Raw genomic sequence first — 8,183 nt, 5'->3', positions numbered from 1 at the left:
AATGCTATCATAGCAAGCTCTTAGTCAAAGTTCAGTTGTTGTGTTGTTTTTTGGAGTTGCATCAAAGCTGCATTTATACAATAGGGAATTTTTATTAACACTGCATGTAGATACCAACAGCACCCGAGGCAGGCAGCCGGGCGGGTTATGACCCAGTTCTCCAGCAAACGGTCCAGAAAACATCCTAATTGGGGAAGCAGCTGCGGCCACCTGATGCTGTCAGACAGAGTGCTCTGACCCCGACCTTGACTTCCTTCCCTCCTGCTTCTGACACCAGCTAGGAATTGTGCTGGAGCTCAGGGCGAGAGCTGAAAAGCCAAAGGTAAGTGTGCCTGGGAGTAGCTGAGCCCAGTCCCAGCAAGGACGTCTGTTGGTTAGTATAAAACTTCTAACTGGGGAGAGACTGGCAGGAGACATGGGGCGAATCCCCGGGCTCAGCACCGCAGCCGCACAAGAAGGCTGCAATGGTGCTACGGGTGGTATGCCTCCACCGGGTGATGTGTGGGTCCATCCTAGGCTTTCACTTGTTTTATCTGCTTTTCAGAAATTGTGACAACCATGCAGAAAGGACTGTTGCATATTATTCAAAAGAAAGGTACTGAACTGAACTCCTGACTTGGTGTTTTGTGTGGTGTTTTTGTTGTTGTGGGGAAGAGGCTTGTGGGATCTGAGACCAGGCACTTGCATGTGCCAGGCAAGCTCTGTACCAGTGTGCTGCACTCCCAGTCCCTAGATGTGGTTTCCTCTAATGGTCTGAGCATCCTGGGAGACAGTGTTTGCTGGCACACCAGAGCTGAACTAAGGGACACTGCTGCAGGTGAGCCCTGGGGACCCACAGACCCCAAGGCCCTCTTCCTTGCTTCCTTTCCACAATGTTCCTGAGGTCACATGAGAGGGTTATCAGACACTGGACAGTGACACTGGAGAGTCTGGGCCATGAGCTTGGAAGAGATCAATTTGCATTGGCAACCCAAGTTGGGGGCTTAGCCCAAGCCCCTCAGCCCAACCCCAGGGTGAGGAGCAGGCCCAAGTACTGTTCTTTTCTGCCACTTCAAACTGGATCTGGCAACTGTGTGGAGTCTGACTTTTCCCCAAAGTCAAAATGACTACAAAAGGTAAGTGTTTGGAAGTGATTCAGGACATGGGGGCAGCCACACTACACAACTAAAGACACTCATGAAAGAGGACTTCCAGAGCTGCTTCAGTGGGCTGGGGAGACAGCTCAGCCACACGGCGCCTGCCTGGTAAGCACAAGGTCCTGAATTTGAGCCCCAGTGCAAAAAGAAAAGATTACTCCTAATTCAGAAGTGCTTCAGCAAGTGGCAAAAATGAGAGCGAAAGAGGAGATATTTGAAGTCAATTAATGGCCGTACATCTTTTACTGTGAAAATTTTTAATTTTAATATTCACTGTCATTTTTATCATGCCTACATATGTTGTATGTTTATTACCATAAAATTACTGATCGTGTTGTTGAAATAATTTTGTATTCCTACATTTCTATCTGCTTGAAAAGTAAAAGACTTCTATAATGATAGATTTATCCATTCCTAGTTGAGAATGTGTTAATTTTTGCTTTATGGATTTTGAAGTTGTGTTATCAGGTACATACAAATTATAGTTCACACACTCATGGACATTTTATCATTACATGATGACCCTTGCATTTTGTCTTAGTCTATTTTATCAGTGTAGTATGTCAAAACCAGCTTGTCATGATTTTTTAATCCTCTTACTTGAAGTTTCATTGCTGCATTTTTAGGTGGGTATCTTAATAAACTGTGTACACCTGGGTTTTATTTGTGTGTCCATTCTGACATTCTGTCTTTTAACTGGAGAGATCAAACCCATCTTATACATAGCGAGCATGGATTCATTTGGCTTTATTTATAACATCACCACTCATTTAACAAATGCAGACTTAGCACCTGCTAGCAGCCAGACTCTGATTTAGACCCTGGAGAAGCACAGAGCTAGATATTAACAGGAGTTTAGACCCTGCATGGGTGACAGGGACTGTGTCTGGCTGGAATCAAAGATTTGTCTGGCTGCTATTCTAGGGATGGGCAAGCGGGAGACAGATGAGGAAACCAGTAAGGACCCCGAAGTCATGCAGGTGGGAGCTGCAGCCTCCACCCTGGGGTGAAGGTGAAGGGTGAGAAAAGGCGTGATTGGGCAAGTGCCCTGATGCGAGCCCACAGGGCTCAAGCCGCATTGGACAACATGCTTCCACTTTCAAGGACAGTGAGGTTGGGAACAAGGAGCATCCCTGCACAGACCAAGGAGCAGAGGGGGTGGTGCAGAGAAGTCCAATTCCCCCTGTGGATGGGTGGCAGGAGGAGGATGCCTCCAAGACACAGCACCCCTGACCCCGACTGCAGCAGCCCTTGGGCCTAAGAGAAGGCTAAACTACGGGGCTTCGGGGAAGAGATGTCACCTGCTGCCAGGAGTCACTGCGCAAGATGATACAGGACCCCAAGTAGATGCAGGGCACCCTACAAACTCAGTTCTGGACAGCACACCCTGAAAGGTAAGAAATGCAGGAAGATTTGGGGCTCTTTGCCAGGAAGGGGAGCAGGGTCCTGAGAAGTCAAGGAAGAAAAGGCTGCAGAGAAAGGAATAAGCAACGACTTCATGTACAGCTGGGAGGACAGGAAGAAAGGGCACAGCCCCAGTGCACAGGGCCAGCCCTGTGGACACAAGTGCACACACATGCACATGGACACATGCACGCACACACGTATGCTCTTACGCACACAGGCATATGCACACACTGGCACACGCACACACACACACACACACACGCGCTTCATTCATTCCATAGTGCATCAGTACATCGCTCTTGTTAATTTTCCTAAACTCTTAATAACCTAACTCCTGACCCAGGCATGGCAAAGCATGCCTATAATCCCAGTTCTGTAGGAGGCTGAGACAGGTATAATACAACAATTTCGAAGACCCTAGCTCAAAATTTAAAAATAGAAAAGAACTGAGGATATAGCTCAGTGCAAAGGCCCTGGGTTCAAACCCTAGCACAACACTCACCCACCTGTCCAAAAAAAACTGGCTCCGAAACCCTTCTCGGCCCTGTCCGAGGCTTGGCAAGTCCTTCTCCTTTCCACAGAGGAAAGCAGTAATGACAATGAAGAGATTCGACAAGGAAGGGGGGGAGGCCAATTCATTTTCTTAATGACTCATATGGTTATGCAGATTTTTATTAATATGTTGTTGTAATAGCTGACATGGCCAGCTATTGTCACAAGCTCTTTCCTGGCCTTATGCCAGGAACTTATCCCAGGCCTTATCCTTATCTGGCAAACTTCTGTAACAAACCAGACAGTAAATATTTTCAGCTCCGCTGTCACAGCCAGCCGACACAGAGCAGGAACTCAGGGCAGTGTGTCAACAACTGCGTGCGGTCAGGCCCAGCACAACCTTGCTTATGGAGAGGAAAATTCAAATTTCATACAATTTTAACATGTCACGAAACATTATTTTTTCCACCATTTAAAAATGTCTAAAACACCCTTAGGTCCTAGGCTCTGCAGAAGCAGGCAGTGGGCTGGATTTAGCCCAGTGGTCCCCTTGCCCTATGGAGTAGCCACTGTGAGTACCCAGAGTTCCCCAGTGATGAAGAAACTGAGGCCTCCTAGGGTGACAAGATGGAGAATGACAGAGCACTGACTGACAGGTGTGTGTCCTGTGGGTCCTACACCCGTAACCCATGATCCATCTCAGGCTACTGAGCATGAGGGTAATGGGCAGGCACTCCCTTTAGATTAGAAAACTTCTTACCGCAAAAGACACATTGCTATGAATTCCTCTCAAAATACTGTCTCTCACCTCAAACATAATTCTTCCGTCACTCTTGCCACTTTCTGAAACAGTCCTGGAAATCCTCTTTCAGGAGGGTCTTTACAAAGTGTGATAAAGAATACAGTGAGGGTTGGAGAGATAGCTCAGCAGTCTAAGCATCTGCCTGGCAAGTGCAAGGACCCAGGTTCAATCCCCAGTACCACATACCATGCTGGCCCTGCCCCAGGCATGCTGTACGAGCCCCAAAGACTGAGAGAAGATTACTATGAGTCCAAACTATGTAGTGTGACTCTGTAATAAATAAATAGTTTTTTTTTTTTAAAGAATGCAGTGAATGCTGCTGTCCAGGGCCATCCTACAAAAAGGCAGCCTGGTAAAACCATTGCAGAGTACCCATCCTCCTTACCCGTTCTATACCTTGTGACTTCTGGTTCTCTGCCCCCCAAGTCAAGTCAACCATGAAAGGAAAACATATTTAATTTATTCAAGGCATCAACGCAGGCACTACCACACATAAAGGCACTCATGAAACAGGACTTGCACAATGGCTTTGGAAAGTGGCAGGAACGATGGGATAAGTGTGCTTGAAGTGTGCAGGACGGGGGTGTCTGAAGATCAAGGCCAATGTGTCTTTTACCATAATAGTTCTTTTTATTTAAACACACAGCACTTCTCAATCACACCTCTTCTATCAGTCCATTTGCCACCCTGCACAACAGCACTAATCCTATGACTGCCTCTCTCTCTGGGGGTAAGCACGGTGCTTCCAAGCCTCCCAGTTCTCCCCTGCTGCCCTTACCGACACAGCAATCATTTGCAGATAGTGGAGCACACAGCCCATAAAAGATGATGCTTTATTTTCATTGATCCAAGGTCAGCAGACATCTCTACTGTAATTATTTACTTATCTATGCATGTCCTACAATGCTCCTGAAAGGGTTGCAGGTAACTGTGAGCATGAGAACCTCATAAATAAATGAAGAAGTTACAAACGGGTGATGTTTAATCTTTAAACTAAAGGTCTGGGGCACACCCTTGTGGAATTATTAATTTGAGGGGTTTTTTTCTTCTTCTTCCCACACTTAAACAAGAAAACCAATTCAGCTGAAGGTAGGCTTTTCAGCTTCCGGGCAGGCACCTCAAATTTCTGCTAAGGTGTTGAGGGTCCCCTTCTCTAATCATTGCTCTGTGTTTTTCCTAACAAGTTATTTGAACAATGCAAAACATGATCAGGCACAATCTGTATGTTCAAGACTCCTACTACCTCTGAACAAAGTCATTCTAGATAAATCCATCACTTCAGAAACGTCTCTATGGCCCTGTCTGTTTCTCTTAGTTTTCAGAACGTCTCCAGGGGCAACCTGCCCCAGGACCTTCGCAGCTTCCTTGTTCCCTGCTCACAACCACCCAGCCTCAGCTCAACGGCCACTTGTCCTCCAGGGCTTGCCGGGAGAAGTCTTCCCTGACCACAGAAAGATATAAGCAGTCTCCCCTTTGTTGGTCTCCTTCGTGGCCTCTGACTCCTCCTGAACCCTGATCGCGGTCTGGAACAGTATAATTTATTTGTGGTTTACAACATCTTTATCTATCCTCTGCTTCATATGGGACAAAAGAAGCTGTATTTGGTTGTTTGGTATTAACAGATTGAACCTAGTGCCTTTGCCCTGAGTTACATTCCCCACACTATTTTTTATAAAGTTGTTTTTAATGTATTTGTTACAGAGATTCACTATGCAGCTCAGATTTACAGTGATCCTTCTGTCTCAACCTCCCCAGCACTGAGATTACAGGCCTGCATCACCACGCCCAGTCTTGGTGGCCTACTCAGAATGCCCAGGGCAGACATGCCATGTGGTACCAGAGATTGAACCCAGGTCCTTGTGCTTGCCTAGGCAGGCATCTAGACCACTGAGCTCCACTCAGCTCCATAGACCACTATCTCCATGGTCCTATTTCATGTATGTATGCTTGTCTGTTTGTTTATTTTCAGGTCTTGCTAAACTGCAGAGTTGCCCGGACTGGGCTCAAACTTGAGATCGTCATGCTTCAGCCTCCCAGATTGCTGGAGTCATAGGCTCATATCTGGATATTTTTTTTTTTGATGGTTGTTGTTGGTCACTATATCCCTACACTTTACACAGACTATAGCACACAGTGGGTACATAATAGATACATACAGGATGAGCATGTCATGATGTGACAGGAGGGCGTGTCTCAGTGGCTTCTCTTCTTTCACCTCCCCTCAGCCTAAAGCAAATCCTACCAAACTTAGTTTTATATTTGGGCAGTTGTTTAACTTTTTCATTTTGATTTCAAAAAACAAAAACAAATGACATTTAAATAAACAAAGAAGGTCAGGGAGATGGCTCAGTGGAATAAGTGCTTCCCTGGCAAGCACAAGGGCCAGAGTTCAATCCCTGGTTCTGCAAAAAAACAAATAAATAAACAAAGAAGGGGGCCACTGGCCTTGCTAAAAGACAGCCTATTTTATAGGATTGTGAAAAATGAGGTTGGCTGGATAGACAAGATGTGAATGTAATGGCTCACACTAAAGCCAGAGCCATGAAATCTATGCTCCTTGCACAAAGAAAGCGGCCTGCTGGAGGGATCTGCACATAGAGGCTGCCTTTACTATCAGCTCCACAACAATCCAGTAGGAAAGAATACTCCTCTATAAGTGTTCCTGGGGCACTGAATAGCCACTCAGAAAAATCCTGCTCCTGGCACTTACCTTATACCATGCCTGAGAATCTGATTTATCTGAGACAGGGATCAGATCAATGGATCTGAATGCAAAAGGAATATCTAAAATGTTTCCAGAATAAAATCTAACACACCTTTCCCAGGATACTGAGGTATGCAGAAGTGTGTGTTGCTCAGCTTTTCATCACTGGGTTGAGATACGCAACATCTGTAACCTACAGGAGGAATGGGGTCATTCTTTCTCATGGTTTCTGAGGTTGCAGTCCATGGTCTGCTGAGTGCAAGCCAGGAACATCACAGTAGAAGGCTGTGGTGGAGCCAAGCTGCTCAGTTCACAGTGGCAGGGATACAGGTCAGGTGAACAGCACCCCTAGGAAGAGCGCTGCCTGAGAAAGGCAACCCCGTGACCCACCTTGTCCACCTGAGCCACCACCCAAGGGCACATTTAGTTGTGACATCAGTGGATTTGTGCCCTGGTGATTCTGTCAACCCCATGCACTCACCTCCTCGGGAATCTCATAGTCCAGCCAAACTTATGAGCCAGTTTAACCATCACAAGGTGCTTAAAATAGACACAAAAAGGACTCACCACAGAAAAACAGGCTGTACTCAAAAACTGCTCTTCAAACCGAAAACTCTGTCCAAACAAGACATGGTGGTGCATTCTTGTAATCCCAGCTACCTGGGGCAGGAGGCAGGAGGATGGCAAGTTCAAGCCCAGCTGGGTGTATATCCCAGCTGGGCACAAAGGCCCTGGGTTCAGTCCCCAGTACGGGCAGGGGGCTCTTTGCATTAGGGATCAGAAACAGCAATCCAATGACATAAAGGAAACATTTGTAATGTACATCTATGCAAAAGGACTCACACTTGTACAAAGAAGAAAAGGAAAATCCAAATGAAATATGAGCAATAGATTTGAACAAACATTTCACAACAGAGGTGTTACGGTCGGTGTCTAGATTCCACCGCCCAAGGCCTCATGTAGTCATGGTGCAGGCTTCCAGAGTTTTTGATTAATCCATAGTCCAATGCTGGGATTATGGGTGTGAGTACTACACCCACTGGAGGTCAGGTAGCCTGCATATAGATAAGAACAGGAAAGAGGCTTATTCTCTGCCACTCCTCCCTGTTGCTCTTGTTGCTTTTGCTGTGTTCCTCCACCATGAACTATTGCCCTCTGCCATGTACCACTCTGCCTTGGGACCAGCTGAGTCTGGCCTGAAACCTCCACTAATGGCGAGCTAAACAAGCCTTTCCTTCTTTAATTTTGGGTGTCAGGCATTTTGTCCCAACAATGAAAGAAAAGTAACCAAGACAAGAGGATATCCAAATATTCATCAGTTTATAAAGTATGTTCAGTGGATGAGAGACCCAGAGCGCAGGCCCGGCGAGTGAGTGAGAGGACCTGGGCCCTCTGGATCCAAAATAGACCCAGAGCGCAGGCCTGGCAGTGAGTGAGACTGCCCGGGGCCATGGGATCCTGAATAGAACCACAGCGCAGGCCCAGCATGTGAGTGAGACAACCCGGGTCCCGCTGGATCCTGAATAGACCCAGAGTGCAGGCCTAGCAAGTGAGTAAGATGACCTGGGGCCTAGGCCCGGCATGTGAGTGAGACCACCCAGGGCCCACAGATCTTCATTTGACCCAGAGTGCAGGCCCAGCA

The 8,183-nt window shown here is 46.8% G+C and overlaps 1 long non-coding RNA gene across 1 annotated transcript; it reads left to right on the top strand.

Annotated features, from left to right (window-relative positions):
- The first annotated feature begins 243 nt into the window (after positions 1 to 243).
- On the top strand, positions 244 to 5,947 carry LOC111816371. Its single transcript, XR_002820780.1, has 3 exons — positions 244 to 322; positions 3,533 to 3,691; positions 5,807 to 5,947. It is a non-coding gene; the product is annotated as an uncharacterized LOC111816371 (long non-coding RNA).
- Positions 5,948 to 8,183: the final 2,236 nt, after the last annotated feature.

Source organism: Octodon degus, unplaced genomic scaffold (assembly GCF_000260255.1).
Source record: "Octodon degus isolate 3935 unplaced genomic scaffold, OctDeg1.0 scaffold00031, whole genome shotgun sequence".
NCBI classification, from domain to species: domain Eukaryota; kingdom Metazoa; phylum Chordata; class Mammalia; order Rodentia; family Octodontidae; genus Octodon; species Octodon degus.
This window is presented reverse-complemented; position numbering and strand designations above follow the sequence as displayed.